Raw genomic sequence first — 20,238 nt, 5'->3', positions numbered from 1 at the left:
AGTCTTGAACTTGAGAGAATTTTGGGAGAGAATATGGGAGGAAATTTGTTTACTATGAAATGGGTTTGGAAAGGATCTCAAAATCATGTATATATATGAAGGAGGGGATAAGGTGATGTGAGATTTTGCATTGGTTTATGTAATTAATCATCTTGATAAATGAAATCAGCCAATCAAATCAAGAATTATCCAATTATCTATTGAGATTTCGTCCAAAGTAATACCAAAATCAAATGAGATTTCGGTCCACACCCACCAAAATCACTTTGTGATTTCGGTCTTGGCACAAACCGAAATTACGTGTGATTTCGGTCTTGGATCAAACTGAAATCGCATGTGATTTTGTCCTAGTGCCAACCAAAATCACATGTTCTTTGTGGTTTGATTCTTTTGACCTTTGACCAATTTAATTCATTGTTGACTTGTTGAGTTTGGAAAGTTTGTTACGTCATGGTTTTTTACATATATATATATATATATATATATATATATATATATATATATATATATATATATATATATATATATATATATAACATGCCCTCTTGGCTTTCAAGTTTTATTACCACATGGTTTTCAAGGTATATATTTACTTATACAAATGATGCCTTTTGGCTATAGATGATCCATTGCAACAAGTCTAAGATGTGGTTTTACTTATACATAGTTAAAGTTTAGACCTTTTTTGTTCTATAAACTAGTTGTCACAAAAAAGTACTTTATCATAAACTCACTTTTTACGATTCCCAATGTCGTGTCGGTTTTGTCTCGAAACTTCGACAGGTCATAACTTCTTCGTTATAACTCGGATTTCAGTGTTCTTTATATGTACGGAAACCTTGTGACATATACTACAACTTAGTTAAGATTATTTATTCTATATAATCCTCTATCAAAAAAGTCATTTTTGATGCTTATCATCTCTAAATTGACTAGCTCGAATCTGCAGGCGTTACAATAGTAATCCAAGAAGCTTGAGATTACCTAGACTTTTCTTAGTTGTTAAAATAGCTAAAAAACGCTCATAACAATCTCCTTAGTCAAGGTCACAATTTCCATTAAGCATGTAATTAGTGAAATTCAACTAGCATTAAGAACCAAAAAGTCACCAAATCTAAGAGGAGTCAAATGCTTTCACTTCCATGTTGGAGAAAATGTTTTTATGATTGTGTGAAGTAAAACCAACACAAGAACCACTTGTTGCTTGCTAATTTGAGGATCCTTTACTAAATCAAGAAATTAGCCAACTAATCACTACACTTACATTTAAACTCATGAATAAAAACATACTCATAAAGATTCAAGAACAAGTTCATGGAGTCTTAAACATTCAAATCATTTCAACAAATTCAGCCAAGTTTAGTCTAGCCTAACATGGCTAAATACAAGAAAATAAAGTAAAGGTATATTGTACCAAACATTTAGCAAGAATCAAGAGTAAAAAGATGATGTTCTTGAGGAGTTCTTGGCCTTCCTTATGCTCCAAAATCTCCAGAGAGGTGATGAATTTTTTTGTTGTGCAAAAGTGTGCAAAAGATGCACACCAACCTTCCCCAAATAACCTTCCAAATGAAATTCCAAAAATACCCCTGCATTATCGTGTGTTGCCCGCGCAGCCTTGCGCGGGTGGTATCTGATTGTGGGCCTCTTTGATTTTTAGGCCTCCACAGCTTAGTCCACTAGCCCAGTTCGAGTCCGATCAACTTCTAGCCCATTTTTCTTCAAGTTATCTTCATTTTAAGCCCAATTACAGCTTCTCCAAATGATTCATAGCTCACGTAATTTCCCAATCAAGAATCTATGCACGCTCGAATATTCCACCATTTCTTGCAAATTTAAAGTTCCTTTCCTCCATGTCTTCAAATAATCAACAATCCCACTCCATGCATCATATCCACTAGCTATCGAGCCCAAAATCCTTGTTGTCCTCCAAGTCCAATTGCTTCCCAAAGATCCCGATCCGCTAGTCTCCTTAAAATTTGCAATTATCCTCACGAAACTAGAAAGTATCTGAAATAGTCATAAAATAAACTATAAAAAGAAGTAAATAAAATGAAGCTATCAACTTGGATCAGGAAGAGACACAAGGTTACTAAGGCGCTAATAGTTAAATTTGTTTTGTTCATTTCCATCGTTACCATCGTTTCAGTATGACTAAGAATATGAATGTTATTCCGAACCTAGTGGTCATAGCAAATCGAGTATGACTTGAGAACAAGTCTTCAAAGTAATTTAATTGGTCTAGAGAGCCATGATCGATGTAGTGTCCGACTTTAGTTAAAATATTGAAGGAAAAGATAATTATAGCACTATTGCGGTCGTCGTTAAGGCTAAGCATCCAGTAGCTAGAAATGCTACCTACAACAATATGGTTGTACCACATTAGAGCATGAAGGAAGTTTTCTTCCATGCTAGAGTCTGACTCAAAGGGATCTGAGTCTAGTCATTGCATCATGTGATGTAAGGTCATTAGATCATGACCATTCGATCTGTTACATTAGTCGCAGTAAAGAACTTACCATAGATCGAGTCCGTTTGATAAGCATCGGGAGTCTCCGATGAAGATCAAATAGTAATTGAAGGTTATGACCGAAGGTCCAACAAAAAGTAAGGACGAGTGCAAGTTTGAGCAACGCAAGCAGTCAAGAAGTCCAAAAGTTAGAAGCTCATTTGAAAAGACATAAGAGTTATGGTTACTACCAATGATGGAAAGGTGATGTGTGGGATCATTATACAAGCCTTTTTTGTTGATGATTCTGTGATGTAGTCATCCTAAGGGGAGATAATTGTAAAGCACGCGGATTCAGGGTAGACAATTAAAGCAATAAAATGACATTATTATAGAACATTATTTAGGATAAATAATCTTTACCAAATTTATAGTATATGTGACAAGGATTTCGTACATATAAAGAACTCTAAAATCCGACGTCGTATGAAGAAGTTATACTTCTTCGGAGTTTTGCGATTACAGCGACACAGCTATGCATATCGTAAAAAGTAATTTTTTTTATAGATTTATTATTATCCTAAATGGTCTAAACAAAAGTCATAGTAATTGTAAAATCGAACTCGTGCATATAAAGAACGCCTAAATATGACTTTGTGAAAGGAAGTTATGATTTTTCGAAGTTTCAGCGTAGCAGTGTGCGACTCAGAAACCGAAATTGAATTTGCTCGATTGTTAGGCAAAACAATCTAAATGAGATTTGAAGGTCTCGTCAATACCTATACGTTGATATAAAGACATTCGAGAACGGATATCATATGAGAAACTTATGATTTTACATAGACTTTAACAGTCTAAGCCTGTTAAAAATATAACTTTAAATATAAAGTGAGAATTAGTCGACGGAGTCTAAACAAAAGTTTTAGTACTTGTGGATAGCTACACATGGATATAAAAGAATATTGAAAATGAAGATTGTATGAAGATATGAATTTTCAAAGAAAATTAGATTTTCGCGCGTAGACAAAGGGCGCGGCGCGCACAGACATGTAAATGCGACCCACCAGATTTTTTCCACGTATCGCCACCCAAAGCAGGCCATGTTGTCTTCTTCCCAAAAAGGACACGACACACCCAGAAAAGAGGTACAATGCGCCTCCCCTTCCATCCTATATATTTGTGCGTTTTCAACTCATTTCTCCACCTATTTCCATCCAATCTCTCTAGAATTCTTTCCAACCCTTTAGCCCTTTACTCCTTAGTTTCTCGACTACTTTAGTGAGCCCCTGCGACATTAAAGATCTGGAGAATTTGAATCTTTTGGGTCGGAGTTCTGTCCACGCAATTTCCAAATTTTTCGTTAAAATCTTTGTAAGTTAAGCTTCATTCATCTTAATTCAAGTGTAACTTATATTTATAGTCGTAGTCGTTATTATGAACCTATAAATAAGATTTTTCAGTGATTCCAGTTCATTATACTAATTGATTTATTTATGTGAATTATGTCTAGGCTGGATTTAGTGAGGTGTTTAAAGTGAGATTTTCAAACAGTATACTCTTTATACCAAAAGGACCCTACCTCTAATATGATCATACGTAGTTGTTCCTTACTTGATAGATCTTCATGTATATATTTAGTGAAGAATTTGGACTATCATTAGTCGCCAGGAACATTGGACTAAGACTCAGTATAAATCATATTTAGGTCACGTCAAAAGGAAAAGCTAAGGTGTTAAGCGAAGCTCTACCGAAATCACAATTCCTCCACTCCTAACAAGTGAGTGCATAGTTCCTTTCATCTTACATATAGATATGAAGTATTTGTTGGATTAGGTGTCTAATACCATAAATACAATTGGTATATACTTGAATTGATAGTAGCACGGTCCTTTTGGGTTTGTCTTCATACTAGCAACTAGACAGGATGACCTATTGGGAAAGAGGAAGAATTTATTATTTGATTAATAAATTGAAATGAATGATTTATTAATTTATTATGGAAATAATATAGTAATTGTAAATCATATTATTTAGTTAATAGTTAATCATAAATTAATTGGAATTAATTTTGGTAATAATTGAATTAATTAAAAGTGCAGGGGCTGTTTGGTAATTTATTGATAGTTAAGGAAAGAAGCTCTAGAACCTCCCAAAAGTGGCTTGGAAGAAATCTTCTAGGAAGGCCCTAGAATTTTCATCCAAGGGTTATTGGATGGAAGGTTTAAGGTTTGCTTGGTCCTTAAGCAAAGGAGTTGGCGTTTCCAACTTCAAAGCCTAACTTTGGCTCTAAGTCGCCTCACTATATAAGGAGCCTAACCCTATTTTCGGCCACATGAAACCCTAGAGAGTAATAGCTGAAAATTGACGCTTCCTCTTCCCCTATCATATCTCATCCTCTTGCTAATTGTGTTTGTGATTTATTAAAGGTATTACACTTGTGATACTTGCTCTCAAGCTTCAACATATTCAAGGTTTTGGATTGTTATTACTACATAACAATCAAATGTATGTATCATAACCCTTAGTATGTGATTTTCAATTATTTATCTTAGATCTAGGGTTTATCAATTGTTGTTCATATTGTATGTTCAATTAGATAAGACATAGATCTTATTAGGGTTGCATGCACACATAGGATTGTATGTTTTGCTTTAAACCCATTAGTGCTATCAGAGATTAGGTTTAGTTTTCTATTGAATTGATACTAGTATGAACTTGAACATGTAAAAGATAAACATAATCACCATTATGTTCATTCAACACGTCGTGGAGTTCTTCCAACACGGCGTGTTGGCAAATCATGTTGGATAAGGTGTCTAAGTCCGTAACTATATTTGGTATCAACTTGACCCGACCCGGCATGGTCCATTTGGGTTGCACTTCACCTAACAACTTGTATGGATATACTTTCGAGAATAAGATGTTTATGATATATTAATATATTATTAGTTATAATATATTAATATGAAGTCGTAATTATTTAATTAGTATTGATCAAGAATTAATTTAGAGTTAATTTAGTGATCAAAATGGAGCTAATTAAATATGGAATCTTATTTATATATATGGATTGGGCTAAGATTTATTTAGGATGGGCTAAGAGTATATGAGGTCCATGGATAGTCCATGGAGCTTTTAACCCATGGATCCTAGGTAAATGAAGAGTCATGGGTATTAGGGTTTAAGCCTAATCCTCTATATTATATAAAGGAGTCTTTGGTTCAAGAATTGGCATTAGTGTGTGTGAGCATAAGGGTGAGCCGATTTCTATAGTGTTCTTATTCTCTCAAGAGCTTCTAATTTGTTTAGGTGATTTGTGACACCACTTGAGGCATCCACACTATTGGTGCTAGGCTCTAAAACTCCAAGAAATCAACCACTAAAGAAAGGTATGTTATTCTACTTAAAGTTTTATATTACGAGTACCGATAACATGCTAGTTAGGTTGTAAACCTTGGAAATCAAATTTGCATGTATTTTAGAGAAGACATAGATCCAAGGTTTCTAGGGTTGCATGTACAGCATAGGAGTGTTAGTATGCTCAAAACCCAACAGTGGTATCAGAGACTAGGCTTGTTTTCTTGATACATGATGCAAACTTGTTGAAAAAGCTCAAAAATTTGCACTCTACAGCATGAACTTGCCGAGTCCATGGGGGGACTCGACGAGTCCATGTGTAAATTCATCCTACTCGTTAAGTAGGTTCTTGCACTCGACGAGTAGGAGCCCCAGAATGCAGTTTTTCTAGTTTTGCATCTGGAAATGGACTAGAAACATTACCCTAAACTGTTTTGGTGTTTTAAAACTTGTTTTAGATGGTGTAATGTTTATGCTAATCCATTTACAATGGCTAATATCAAAATTCCATGTTTTATATGTGTTAATATGATTCTTTAAATTTTTATATGAATGTTTATGTTCTTACGAATTTTAGAAGATCATAGGAATTATGTGTAACATCCCCCTCTCGCACGTATCACAATATTGTCCGCTTTGGGCCACTCGGCACAAGGACTTCCCAGGGGGTCACCCATCCTGGTACTACTCCCGCCCGAGCACGCTTAACTGCAGAGTTCTTATGGGATCTGCTGCCCTCACGGCTTTAAAATGCGTTGTAATAGGGAATGTATCCACACCCCTTATACGGAATGCTTAATTCTCCTTCCCAGCCGATGTGGGATCAGATCTAACCCACTTTCAATTGTAACGCCCGGGTTTCAGGGCTAAGCATATTTGTCAATGTAATAGTCTAGGTCAACTATTGTAACTCTTTTTGAAGTAATAAAGATGAAATATTTGAGTATTATGTGAATTATGTGTGTTTATGTGTTTATTGTTTAATTATAAATGTATAATTAATAAAGAATAAAAATAAGTGTCAAAACTAAAGTGTGAGATAAGCCCGATATCTTTACATAAAGTTGTAGTGGTTGAAACAAGGATTCTGGGGATATAAGGAATGCCGAAATCCGAGTTATAACGAAGAAGTTATGACTCGTCGAAGTTTCACGACGGAACCGGCGCGACACCGGGAAGTGTAAATAGTGAACTTACGATAGAGAGACTTTTAGCCTTAGAAATCTAAATGAAAGTCGTAGAATATGTTAAACTGAGAGTGTCCATAAAAAGAACGCCCAAATCTGACTTCGTATGAAGTTATGAGATTTTAAACAGACCAATCTTGTCCTGGCCTGTTAAAAATATAACTTTAAAAATAAAGTCAAAATTAGCCGACGGAGTCTAAAAGAAAGTTGTAGAGTACGTCTCCACGTACGCGTGGATATAAAGAACGTCAAAAACGGAGTTCGTATGAACGAGTTACAAATTATAATAGCATATTTACGTATTAAAATAAAGTATAAATCATGTATACGTACACATATATATACATATGTATATATATCATTAGAAAGGTATCGATGATGCGGTCATTATAAGACTAATGTTGAGTTCTTTCAACATTAGTTTAGTACAAATATCATTAAATCCATTTAAAATAGTATTATAGAGGGGTGTTTAGTTGTTTATATAACTAAAAGGTCATTAAGTAATTATGGAGGGTAGTTTTTGAAAATTCAATTAGTATAAATAAGAGCCTTGGGCTCTCATATTTCTTGCACCATTCTCTTGATTCAAGAGTCTTTCTCTCCTTATCCCCCGAGCATTTCGGTCCTTCGTGATTCGACTTCTCTTTTTGTAGTTTTGTATAGTAAGGTGAGCGCTGAAGCGTTGCACGAATCTTTCTTAGAAAGATTCAGCGACGAAGTTCTGCCCCTGCAGAGCCCGACTCCTAGCTAAAACCCCGTTTTAAGTAAGTTATGCTTACCTTATTTTAATATAGCTTATATTTAAAATTAGTATTGTTATTATGAACTTATAATAAATATTTGAGCTATTATTATAACTTATATAAGTGTCGTTATAATATTTTTTTTAACTACTCGCGGTACGGGGAATCTGGTTTAAAGGGCCGCATAGGGTTGTTGGATTTCAGAAGTGCTATATGCCAAAATGGTCCTGCCCTCCGGTGTTTTATGTCTGGCCCCTGTCTATACATAGTGGTTGGAAAATATTGTTTAACGCTTATATAATAATAATAATAATAATAATAATAATAATAATAATAATAATAATAATAATAAGACTAATAGTTTGTCACGGTAAATATTAGACTAAAATTTAGCGATAATAATGCTAGGTTTCGTCGAAGGAAAATAGAATCGTTAGAAGCAAGCGCTGCCCGATTTTGGAATCATCACTTTAACAAGTGAGTGCATAGTTACTTTCAGCTTACACATAGATATGAAGTATTTTATATAAATTACGTGCTATGTGTGCATATTATCTGAATACTTGCTAGCTTTGTCGGATGAACATTGTCATACATGTTTTCAATGATTTAAACTGTATATGTATTTTATATCTACGAAAATGTTGGGGTAAAACATGGGTAGATGTAATAGGTGATGTGTGATAAAATGATGAGAGGCCTCGATGTTGGTTTTGTTGATTCTGTCATCCAGCGGAGTATGGATGACGACCACGGACTCTTCTAGACAGTCCATTGGAACACTAGCAGGCTCGCAACCTGTAGGTGTTTGTGAACGATGTGTTCACCGGTGTACTCCATCCCCCACTTGGTTGCCTTTAGGACATTTATTGCTGAGGAATCCCCTTAGCAGTAGTGTCCGTCCCGATAATGATCCTTAGGCTAGGTCCCTTATGATAGGTGTTTAGGGACGTAAAGTGAGGATAACGGGAATGGGTAATCGGGTTATTGTTGATTGATGAAATTAATAAACTTATTTATTGTGGGTTGAAAACCCTATGTGCTCACCAGGCTCCCAAGCCTGACCCACTCAGTTTTATGTATTACGGGTAGTGGCGCTTGAGCATAGATATGATGTTTGGACGAGGGATTACGGATATAGGCCTGTTGATATGAAATAATGTAGTAAGGCTTATATTGTACTGTTTATGCTTTTGATCTGTACGAACATGACATCCCAAGTCTTTTAATGAAATACATTTCTATGTAAATGCTTGTGATAAATCTTTATCATATTTTGTTTTGGGACAAATTCCGCAACACTTTTATTTAAAATGTTACTCTGATTTTTAAACAAAGCATAAACAAAATCGGTCTTTTCGGGCCGTGATATTGGGGATGTCACATTATGTGTAATTTGCTTGTAGTACAATTCTTGATCTTAATGGCTAATGATGGAGTCCATAACTTATTCTCAAGTTATGGATAACCAAAAGTCACTTCTTTAAAAGTGTCATTAAAGAATAAGAGTTTACCGTAAATGAAGAGTCTTCATTTTAATGGACCATTTAAACTCATAAGTTATGAAATGAAAAGTCTTGAATAGTTTCAAAACTTTCCCTCAAGTTTGGAATTTGAAAAGTCTCACACATTAAATACTTTATTTCCAAATTGAACCTTATAATTTTAAAAGTTTAAAATTCAACCCTTATACTTCTATAACGTTAAAAATTTAATTATTATATATATGTATAAGAATAAGTCAGTCTTACCGTTAGTAGGCCTCATTTATGAAGCTGGTCTATAAGGGGGTATAAGGTTGTTGCCTACAAAATGGCAGTTTAATGGGTGTCCACTCTCACCCACCTCTTCCTTTGCTGGTGGAGGGTCGTTAGCCGAATGGGTAGGATAGGACCTAAATCCTCATTAAAAGCTTAATGAAACTATAAAGTAACTAAACCTTTATTAATTCCCAATCTTATTTACTTTAGGAAAATGTGAAATAGTTGTTAACCCATGAAATTACACTTTGTACCTTACCAAGTCGTTAGTGGAGCGTGTGTGGTTAACCGGCACACTAACTAGGACTAGTAAGAGTGGCGAAGGGTGACTTAAGTTTTATCATAGATCGGCGGAGCACGTGTGGTTAAATGACACATCGATTAGGTGATAAAATTAAGGGTACCAAGTCAATTTGCATGGTTATTCACACCTTGTTTTTGATCCTCGGCATCCTTGTCACAAACTTGAGAGGGCACAATCGAGATTAAAACATGCCATTGAAAATTTCAATGTATCTCAAAAGATCTAAGAGTTTCAAATCCAATTAAAATTTAATAATTTATTTTGTTTATAGTGGTGGAAATTGGTAAATCGTCATTTACCTACATTCAAATATTTTATACCTTGGATTACAGCATCCCTCTTCCAAGTTGTGAAATACTTTGCAGGATCCTAGCCTTAATATTTCATTTGGGTGACTTATGAAGGACTTCTTCATATAATTAAACTTTTCCTTCTTTCTTTCAGATGTCTTCCAACACTACTACTGGCTCAAACCCTACAGGCTCTTTTTCCCTCGTGAACTTGTGTGGGAAAGTCACTTTTGATGGGTCTAACTTCAATGAATGGATTAGAAACATCAGGATGATTACCCTCTATGAGGACAAGGAATATGTCCTTGATAAGGAGCTTAAGGTTATCAATGAGTCCACTGCTACTCCTGAGGAGGTTGCGGAGTACACTACACATGAGAGGGATGCTACCAAAGTGTCTTGCATCATGTTGGCTACCATGACTCCCGCACTCTAGAAATCCTATGAAGATTTCTACCCCTATGAGATGCATTTGGATCTGATGGAAAGGTACCATCAGAGCGCACTTCAGGAGAGGTATGAAATCATCTCCTCCATGATAACTGCCAGGATGAAGGATGGTGAACCCATCACCGGTCACTTGCAGAAAATGCAAAGGTTCATGGACCGGTTGCTGAAGCTTAATGTGGACTTCCCTGAGCACATGGCGATTGATATCATTCTCCATTCCTTACCTCCAAGTTATGATCAGTTTCGTATGACTTATCATATGAACATGGAGGAAGTTACACTTAGCAAACTTCAAGGACTTTTAAGGACCGATGAAAGTGGCCTTAAAGGTAAGTCGGTTGTTACTTCTACTCCTACTCCTACAGCGGCCCCTATTCTAGCAATTGGGCAGGGAAAGGGGAAGAAGAGGAAGACCCCTTCGAAGGGTACCAAGGGAAAATTCCCTTGATGGCTCCTCTTCAAGTGGGGCCAAGAAAGGTCTCATTCCTCCTTCTTCAAACCTAAAGGAAGCACAATGCTTCTACTGCTACGAAAAGGGGCACTGAGGATGGGAAAGTTAAACCCACCCATGCAACTATTTATACGATATTGTCCGGTAACTCATTGCATACTAAATCTTGGGTGCTTGATACAGGTTGTGGTATTCACATTTGTACTGATTTGCAGGGCCGAAGAAGTAGTGACGAAGTGGAGCACAGGAAGATAAACCTAATGGTGAGAAATATTATTTCCCTTCATAGTTTGTACAAACAAGGTTTCACATTTTCATTTGATAATAGAATTGGTGCTATTGATGCTTTTTATAATGATGTGTTTTATTTTAAAGCATTACCTTGTGATGGTGTATATGAAACTGTGTCGATTATAGACAACCTAGGAAATAATGTATATCATATCAATTCTTCGATGAGCTTAGATAAAGCATCCTTGTGTCATTTTCGTCTTGGACATGTTAACAAGAAGCGCATAGGCCAACTCCAGAAGGCTGGAGTTTCGGAATCATTTGAACTAAAGTTGGATGATAGTTGCTAGTCTTTTTTACTTGGAAAAACGACAAAGTCACCCTTCACTGGTACTTATGAGAGGGGTGAGGGTTTGTTGGATCTCATACACACAAATGTGTGTGGACCCTTCAAATCAGCCACAAGGGATGCTAATCGGTACAATGTGACTTTTACTGACGATTATAGCAGATATGGATATATCTACTTAATCAAGCATAAGTTAGAAACCTTTGAAAAGTTCAAAGAGTTTAAGCAGGAAGTCGAGAATCAGTTGGGTAGGAATATCAAGATGCTCCGATCCGATCGGGGAGGAGAGTATCTTAGTATTGAGTTTCTTGACTATCTTAAGGAATGTGGGATAGTCTCACAATTGGCACCTTCGAGGACACCATAGTTGAATGGTGTTGCCGAGAGGCGCAATCGGACCTTGTTGGACATGTTTCATTCCATGATGACTCTAGCTTAGTTACCAATCTCATTCTGGGGGTATGCCTTAGAGACTGCCGCCCATATCCTCAATCTAGTCCCTACTAAGAAGGTTGCCAAAACAGCTAACGATATGTGGACTGGGAAAGTTCCCAATCTAGACCACATCAAGATTTGGGGTTGCGAGGCTTTTGTGAGGCGCGATTCTCATGACAAGCTTGAACCTCGAAGTGAGAGTTGTATTTTCATCGGCTATCCACAAAGATCCTTTGGTTACCTCTTCTATAGACCTAGTGAAAATGTGGTCATTGTAGCAAGAAGGGGAGTCTTTTGTGAGAGATAATTCATAAGCCAAGGAAACAGTGGGAGGCAAATTGATCTTCAAGAGCTTCAAGAGTCAAGTGGTGAAGGAACCTCAAACACTATCAACCAACCTGATGAGGAAACTCCTGTTGAGCCGATGGATGAGGCCGTACCTCCGAGGTGTTCCACTAGAGTTAGGAACACACCTGATTTTTATTATGGTTATCACATCACCACTGAAGGTGATACATTTATTATTGATAGTACACTAATAGATTTGGATCAACCTAATAATTACAGGGAAGCCATGGCAGGCCCTAAGTCTACTAAATGGAAGGACGCTATGGACAGCGAGATTCAGTCCATGTATGACAATCAAGTTTGGAACTTGGTTGACAATGTACCAGGTCGTAAGTCAGTTGGGTGCAAATGGATCTTCAAAAAGAAGACTGACATGGATGGGAAGGTACACACCTACAAAGCAAGACCGATGACAAAGGGCTTTACTCAAACTCTGGTAGTTGTGCCAGCTATACAGGAGCCTATGGAGATTTTCTATGACAACAATAGTGATGTTGCCTTAGTCAAGGAACCAAGCGATCACGGTAGATCCAGACACATTGAAAGAAAATACCACTTCATAAAACACAAGATAGAATAAGGACTCCTCATGGAAAAGAGGGTATCGTCATAAGAGAACCCTGCAGATCCCCTCACGAAGGGACTGACTAGGGTTAGGCATTTGCAGCATACAATAAGCATCCGGCTGAGGGACGATATTAGTTTTAATAATTAGATTTCTGAAACTTGTAAAATGTAATTGACATTTGATGATTAAATAAAATTTTTTATTTATTTATGAGTAAAGTGTTACTATCCTATGTTGATCGTTTACTATTGTTTCAATTTTTCATGTTTTGACTTCCAGAATAATTATTTTATTCAAAACTCTCCATAGTCGGTCATATGTCGGAAGTAGATATGAATCAAGACTATCATGAATTTGGCTTGTAAGATTTCTCTAAGGTGCATTAGACATTGCAATGGTTGTTACAACATTCATGAGTGCTCATAAGGTCTGAGTATTGGATTAAACCCACGCTCGCTTGTATCACTTCATGGAATTTATCTCGAGTGATCACGAGATGGTAATATCATATATATCTTCAAGCCTAGAGATATGAGTTGTTGGCTATGAGTTGGTTATCCATTGATTGTACGAAAACGCATCAGTAACTTGATGTTATAAAACGTGCTTTTGTGCGTAATTCAACAAGTAGTTAGTATAAGCATATGATTCGAAGTTTATATGTTCCTTCTAGCCATAGAAGCGATATTTGGGCCCCTCGATGATTTAGTTTTGACTTATGTGTCGGGCCCGGTCAGAACCTAGTTGATGTGTTCAATTTAGTTCTATGTCAAATAAATCAGAGATCGAGAACCAAATGTTGGACAATAAGTACCATATTCCATGTGTTTGTCCTATTGATATCTTGAGAACAGAGGAGTATATGATCATTTATCTAAAATGGCGCTTCATAGTTCAACAGAGTTTTAAAGAGCTACGATTGCTGGTTGGTTCCTAATGTTATACTTACAACTATAGTTATCAGTCTTATCCAAGTGGGAGACTGTTGGATAAGGTGTCTAAGTCTGTAACTATATTTGGTATTGATATTGCCATATTTATACTTATTTTTAGGCAGTATTTAAGTACATTTTTATTAATAAATTGATAATATGTTTAGAATAATGATACTTATGAGTTTAAATTGTTATTTTCAGTCAATACAAAGGATTTTCGAAGAGAGGGACCAAAGATGACAAAATGGGGAACATGGGAGGCTTGGAAGACAAGAAAATAATAAATTCATGAAAAGAGCTCAATTCACGACGTGGCGATGAAGCCCACGACGTGGCACGGGTGTTCCAGAAGATAAACATCGCGATGCGGAGGATTTCCTTGAAGGATACGGATTACTTGAAGCCCACGACGTGGCGCATCTGGCCACGACGTGGCGCGGGTTTTTGAGGATTATATAAGTCCTCCTGATTATTACGAGAAGAGAAGCTTTTGGTAGAAGAAAAAGGATTCCAGGAGACGATTCAGAGCGAGAGAAAGGTTTTGGAAGAGGGTTTTCAACACCAAAAGAAGTAAAGGTTTATAATTTAGTTAAATAAGAACATGTCTTTCATTAATTTTAGCTGTGTTAGTGTAATTACTATGATGAGCAGCTGAATCTAGCTACTCTTGTTTAGCTAGATGAAGCTTTAAACCTATGAATAGTTATATGATTATGGATCAAACTTAGTTGGTGAAAATTTGCTTGTGTTTGATTTGTGTAACCTAGCATGTTATTATTTGTTTACCTAATTACTTAATTGCATGTTTTGTGTAGCATAGTGACCATTAAACTGCATGAACCTGTTTACCTAATAATTTAGTGAACATTGAATTGTTAGAGCTAGGATTGACCAATCTTAGTTAGTAATTAGAATAAATAAAGTTTAGCTGTGCTAGAGAACGTGAATTGTGATCATAATTGCGTTTATACAACAAATCTTACATAGCATATTTACATTCATAATTAGTTATGTGTTTAATTATGTGTGAACATACATGGTTTGACATGAATTAGTTAGTTATTTAGAACTAAATTACTAATACAACTAAAAACCAACTTAATAATCCGTAATCATTAGCTAGCCATAAGGGAGAAGTGGATTCAAAACTAAACAAGAGTGTGTTTTTATTATTGAATTTGATTTAAGTTCATCTGATCTTGTAAAACCAGATAAAACCCCTTATTAAACTTGTTAATAAATTAGGTCAATTTAATAAGCAAGTAAATTAATTAGAACACCGTTCCCTGTGATCGACACCCGACTTACCCAAGCTATACTGTAATCTGACTGGGTACACTGCCTATAAGTGCATAGTTAGTTAAGTTTGTTAGGTTATAAATATTAAAATTAGTGAGTACTTTCGTGCACATCAAGTTTTTGGCGCCGTTGCCGGGGAACAGCTTAGTTTTTAGCTTATTTATTTGCATTAATTTGATCGATCCTTCTTGTGGAGTAAAAACCCACAAAAAGTTAATTTTTCAGCAAAATCATTTTTTTTCTGTCATTCACAGAGTCCACGACGTGGCACTCCTCTGGCCACGACGTGGACAGTTAAAAAATTAGATTTTCAGTTTGAGTTTAGTTTTTCTTATTTTAGTTCAGTTTCACGTTTTTAGTTTAGCATGTTGCAGGAGTTCATGACCAGAAGCTCAAACACACACTTGGTGCCACCACTGGAAGACCCCGAGTCTGCACTTCACAAGAAAAAGACGCCCTTGCAAGAATTAAAGTCAGCCTTTTCTAGGAAGTCGGGAAAGAAGACAGGAGAGTCAAGTTCATCAGCGAAGCACGAGAGCAATCTTGAGCATTTGGATCGTACACCCGTGCAAACCGAGTCCGAATACGATACCGAGCCAGAATTTGAAGAACACACAAGTGAACCCGAGAACGAGCCAAGGAACGAGATGGCAGCAATTGAAGAAATGACCATGGGAGCATACAAGAAGCGGATCCGAGAAGATATGGGTCCCGGTTTAGTCCAACCCACAATACCTGCCACTGCCACGTTCGAGCTGAAGGGACACATATTGACTGCGCTGAAGGACATCCCATTTTTCGGGAAAGACCATGAGGATGCTTTTAAGCATCTAGATGAAGTCAACGACATTGCAGATTACTTCAATGTCCCAAATGTCAACAAGAACACAGTCTTGCTTAGGATGCTTCCCATCACTTTCAAAGGAGCTGCTAAGGAGTGGTTAAAAGCACTCCCACCGGGTACAATCACCACTTGGGCTCAAATGCGTGAGCAATTCCTGGACCAGTTTTTCCCACCATCCAAGATAGCAAAACTCAAGAAGGCAATAGCCAACTTTGAGCAACAGCCGGGGGAGTCACTATACGAAGCATGGGAGCGGTACAAGGGCTTACTCAGAAATTGCCCGCAACATGACCTAAATGTGCAGCAAGAGATGTCAATCTTTTATGATGGGGTCAATGTGATGCCAAGACAACTCCTTGATTCTCAAGGACCGTTGACAAAGAAAAATCCAAGGGAGGTCAAGGAGCTAATTGAAGAATTCGCAAAACACTCCCACGAATACCATAACCCGAGGCAAGATGGAAGCAAAGGCGGTGGAGGGGCCCAAACTGAAGAAATTGCAGCTGTCATGGCCATGCTGAATAACATGGATCGCAGGATAACACAAATGGACCAGTCGATACATGCCATAAGAGTGGGGTGCGAGCGATGGAGTGGTCCACACTTGACCAAGGACTGCAACGTGGATGAGTTTGGGAACGGAAAAGCTCAAGTGTGCTACTCTAGTGGGGATAAGTTTGAGGAGGACTGGAGGAAACCGAAGAAGGAGTGGCCGCCATATGAAGAGTATAAGAAGCAAAAAGAAGAGAAGTATAGGCAGACAGGTCGAGGCCTTTATCAAAAGGAGCAACCACCAACCGAGAAGAAACCCGACCTAGAGACCATTTTGATGAAGTTTATGCAGGCTTCGGAAAAAAGACACGATGCCACGGATTCCGCTATCATGGAACAACAAACATTGATAAAGAACCAGCAAGCCTCCATCCATAACCTTGAAGTACAATTTGGTCAACTAGCCACTTTAGTTCATGAAAAATTATCCCCGAAGAATCCCGAAATAAAAGCCCAATCTCACGTAATGGCCATCGATACTGAAGAAGATACAATATCTGAGTTCCTGGAGGCGTTGAAAGAAGAATCGCAGCAGCCCAAGAAATTAAGGATCGAAAATGGAGAAAGTGCTAAACCAGGCTCGCCACGACGTGGCACTACTCTGGCCACGACGTGGCGCAAGTTTGAGCAAAAATCTTTTGAGCCTATTCCAGCTTATCATCCACCTATGCCATTTCCCACCCGCGCAGCACTTAGTCAACTGGAGAAGGAACATTTAGAGTTGGTGAAGCATGTGAAAGGGATTCCAATTAATAATCCCTTTGTGGAGTCCTTATCCAAAGCTCCCGAGAACCAGAAATTACTGCAAGACTTGATAGATACGCGAAGGCAATTAAAGAAGCAGTTTACAGTGATTCTAGGTGAACAAACTTCAAAAGCTGTGTTAGGAGAAACACCAGAAAAGATGGGGGATCCTGGACGCCTCACTCTTCCATGCGAGTTTGGGAATAAAATGAAGGTTAATGCTTTAGCCGATTCCGGGGCTAGCATTAATCTAATGCCTTTTTCATTTTATCAAAAGTTGGAGATTCAGAAGATAAAGGCTACAAAAATGAAGATTCACATGGCGAACCGTTCGGTGACACAACCCCGAGGCATAGTGGAGGATATTTTGGTGAAAATTGGAAAATTTGTTTTTCCAATAGACTTTGTAGTCTTAGACATGAAAGAAGATCCGGATGTTCCGATAATCCTTGGTCGCCATTGCTTAACACTGCTGGTGCCCTTGTTGATATCCGCGAGTCTAAGCTAACTTTGAGGGTTGGAGATAAACAAGAAGTCTTTGGGATAAAGGATGACTTTCAAGAAGATAAAGAAGAGGTGTTCACAATTAATGAAGAGAATGAACTAGAAGAACTGGAAAAGATTATGGAAGAAGAGATAAAGGCAGTTAATCAAGTCAAAAGGACAAAACCAAGGGCATCTGTTCCATATTTGATTGAAGTCATAGCTTACAAGAGCCCGCCTTCTTAGGTGAGCAAAGAGGACGAGGAAATGACAAGTGATGAAGAGGAAGTCACTTCAAAAGTAACAAGGCTGGTAGTGAAAGAAGAGGAGAATGTTATGGAATGCAAGGAACAAACAAAGGGCACGAAACGAAAGCTTGAAGAAGATGGAAAAGCTAAAAAGGAAAACTCAAAGAAGGCGTATAAAAGGAGAGTTCAAGCTTATAAACGGCGGTTCAAGGAACAAAAGATCCTGGTGGTAGACTCTTCCGAAGATTCAACGTAGAAGGCACGGAGTCCAGCTCAAGACTCCAAGAAAAAGAAGCGCTTCTCGGGAGGCAACCCGAGTTTGGTTTGCATTTTTTTAAAATTTTTCTTTCTTTCTTTTCTTTTTAATTAGGAAAGACATCGATTCATCATCTAAAAAACCGGTAATAAGTAGAGAATTAGCTGTAGGGAACTTTAAATAATGAATGATATGCAAAGAACTTAGTTAATATGATAAACATTATTAAAAAATTTTGCACCTGGCAGTTTCCACGACGTGGGCATAGCCCAGCCACGTCGTGGGTTAAAATGGAATACGCGATCTTAAAAAAAAGACTTAAGGTCTACGAAGTGGACATAGCCAGCCACGTCGTGGCCTTTAAAAATCAGGGGGGGCAATTGCTTAAAACCCTTTGACCGAGAAATTTCATTCCCCACTTGGAGACTGCCGCACTCACGGGAACATCATAACCCCACAGCCAATTTCTTATTCTACTTCCAATTTCCTTGCAAGATCTTGCCAATTAATCTATTTGGTACGTGTTTTACTCATTATTTTGTAGTAATTCTTCCAATTTCAAGTTTTCATGGGTAGGGTTTGTATGATTCACGAAATTGGTTGAATCTAGTGGTTGATTTTAGATTAAATATCCCTTTAATGGTCATAGGAACAAACCCCAACCATTGATTTTAGTAGATACTACATGCATATAGACCGATTTAGAATCTGTGCACGACGCGACCCACGACGTGGCGCAGCCTAGCCACGTCGTGACTTCTATGAACATGTTTAAACTGTTTAATGTGTTGGTTGTTTGCTGTTTTGGTTTGCTTTTGTTTGCAGAAATGGGACCACGACGAGCTGTTTAGCAGGAGGAAAACCCGATAGATGTAGCAAGCATACATCCTTTATACCAGTTTCCTCAAAACATTCCCCGACCGTTGCTAACAACCTACGAGAATCGGCTTGGATGGTTATACAATAGGGAGTTTGCAATAGCCCGAATTATTGATTAGGGATGGCTTGGTAGAGTGGGAATGGTAGCGGAGCTGGATCGTTATTGGTCGAAGACTTATGTTGGAGAGCAATTTTCGTTCACTTGTCACGGGTGGAGGAATTTATTCGCCATTCAAGAACCCGTGTACCGGGAATTGTCGGTAGAATTTTTCTCTACCGTATGTTTCGAAGAACGCACCCTTGATGTCACCTACAATAGGGCACTTGTGTTTCATTTGGGTGGTGTATATCGTGAGTGTAGCCTTCGGGAATTTGCTTGGCGTATGGGGCTCTATACGGAAGTGGAGACGCAATCTCCGTTTTTTATCCCTTTCTTGCTTGGTTGTGTGCGGGATTTTGCTCCGGGTACTTTGGATGTGCAGTTTTGGCGGGGCATTTCTAACCATGAGTACAACACTCGTGACTCGAGTAAGTCACAAATTCGGAATCCTGTTTTCCGATTTTTGCACCGCCTTATCACGTTTTCAATCAATCACAAGCATCATGGTAACAAGGTCCCCATCCAGAATTTATTTTATTTATGGACTCTTATTACCCCGGGGGTTTGCTGTGATTTGCCTTATATGTTGGCAAGGTTTATGGGGAAGAAAGCGGCCAATTCTAGGCCTGGGAGTCCGATTACTGGGGGGCATTTGGTTACTCGCCTGGCTAGGTCATATCATATTTTGACCCATGACTTTGTGAGGAATCTTACTCGATTCCCGGACACAGACTTGACCATTCAAGTCTTGGGTGTGATGCGAGCGGTGGTGAATATCGGGGGTCGTTTTGTTATACCGTCGATAGATGATGAGCAGGAGGAGGTGCAGTCAGGACAGCAACCACCAGCCAGGCCGAGGCGTCGGAATGTGCGGGCTAGAGGTGAGGTCAAGCGAGAGCATGCTGCTTCGCAGTATGTGCAGGGAGTGCCCACCGACCCTTTTCAGAGTCGGGTGGGAACATATTTAGATAAT

The 20,238-nt window shown here is 38.0% G+C and overlaps 1 non-coding gene across 1 annotated transcript; it reads right to left on the bottom strand.

Moving 5' to 3' along the window:
* Positions 1–16,190: 16,190 nt before the first annotated feature.
* On the bottom strand, positions 16,191–16,297 carry LOC145065108 (small nucleolar RNA R71). Its single transcript, XR_013688259.1, has one exon. It is a non-coding gene; the product is annotated as a small nucleolar RNA R71 (small nucleolar RNA).
* Between the last annotated feature and the right edge of the window lie 3,941 nt (positions 16,298–20,238).

The sequence above is a fragment of the Lactuca serriola genome, chromosome 7 (assembly GCF_051521515.1).
Source record: "Lactuca serriola cultivar US96UC23 chromosome 7, Lser_US96UC23_V15, whole genome shotgun sequence".
In the NCBI taxonomy this organism is placed as follows: domain Eukaryota; kingdom Viridiplantae; phylum Streptophyta; class Magnoliopsida; order Asterales; family Asteraceae; genus Lactuca; species Lactuca serriola.
This window is presented reverse-complemented; position numbering and strand designations above follow the sequence as displayed.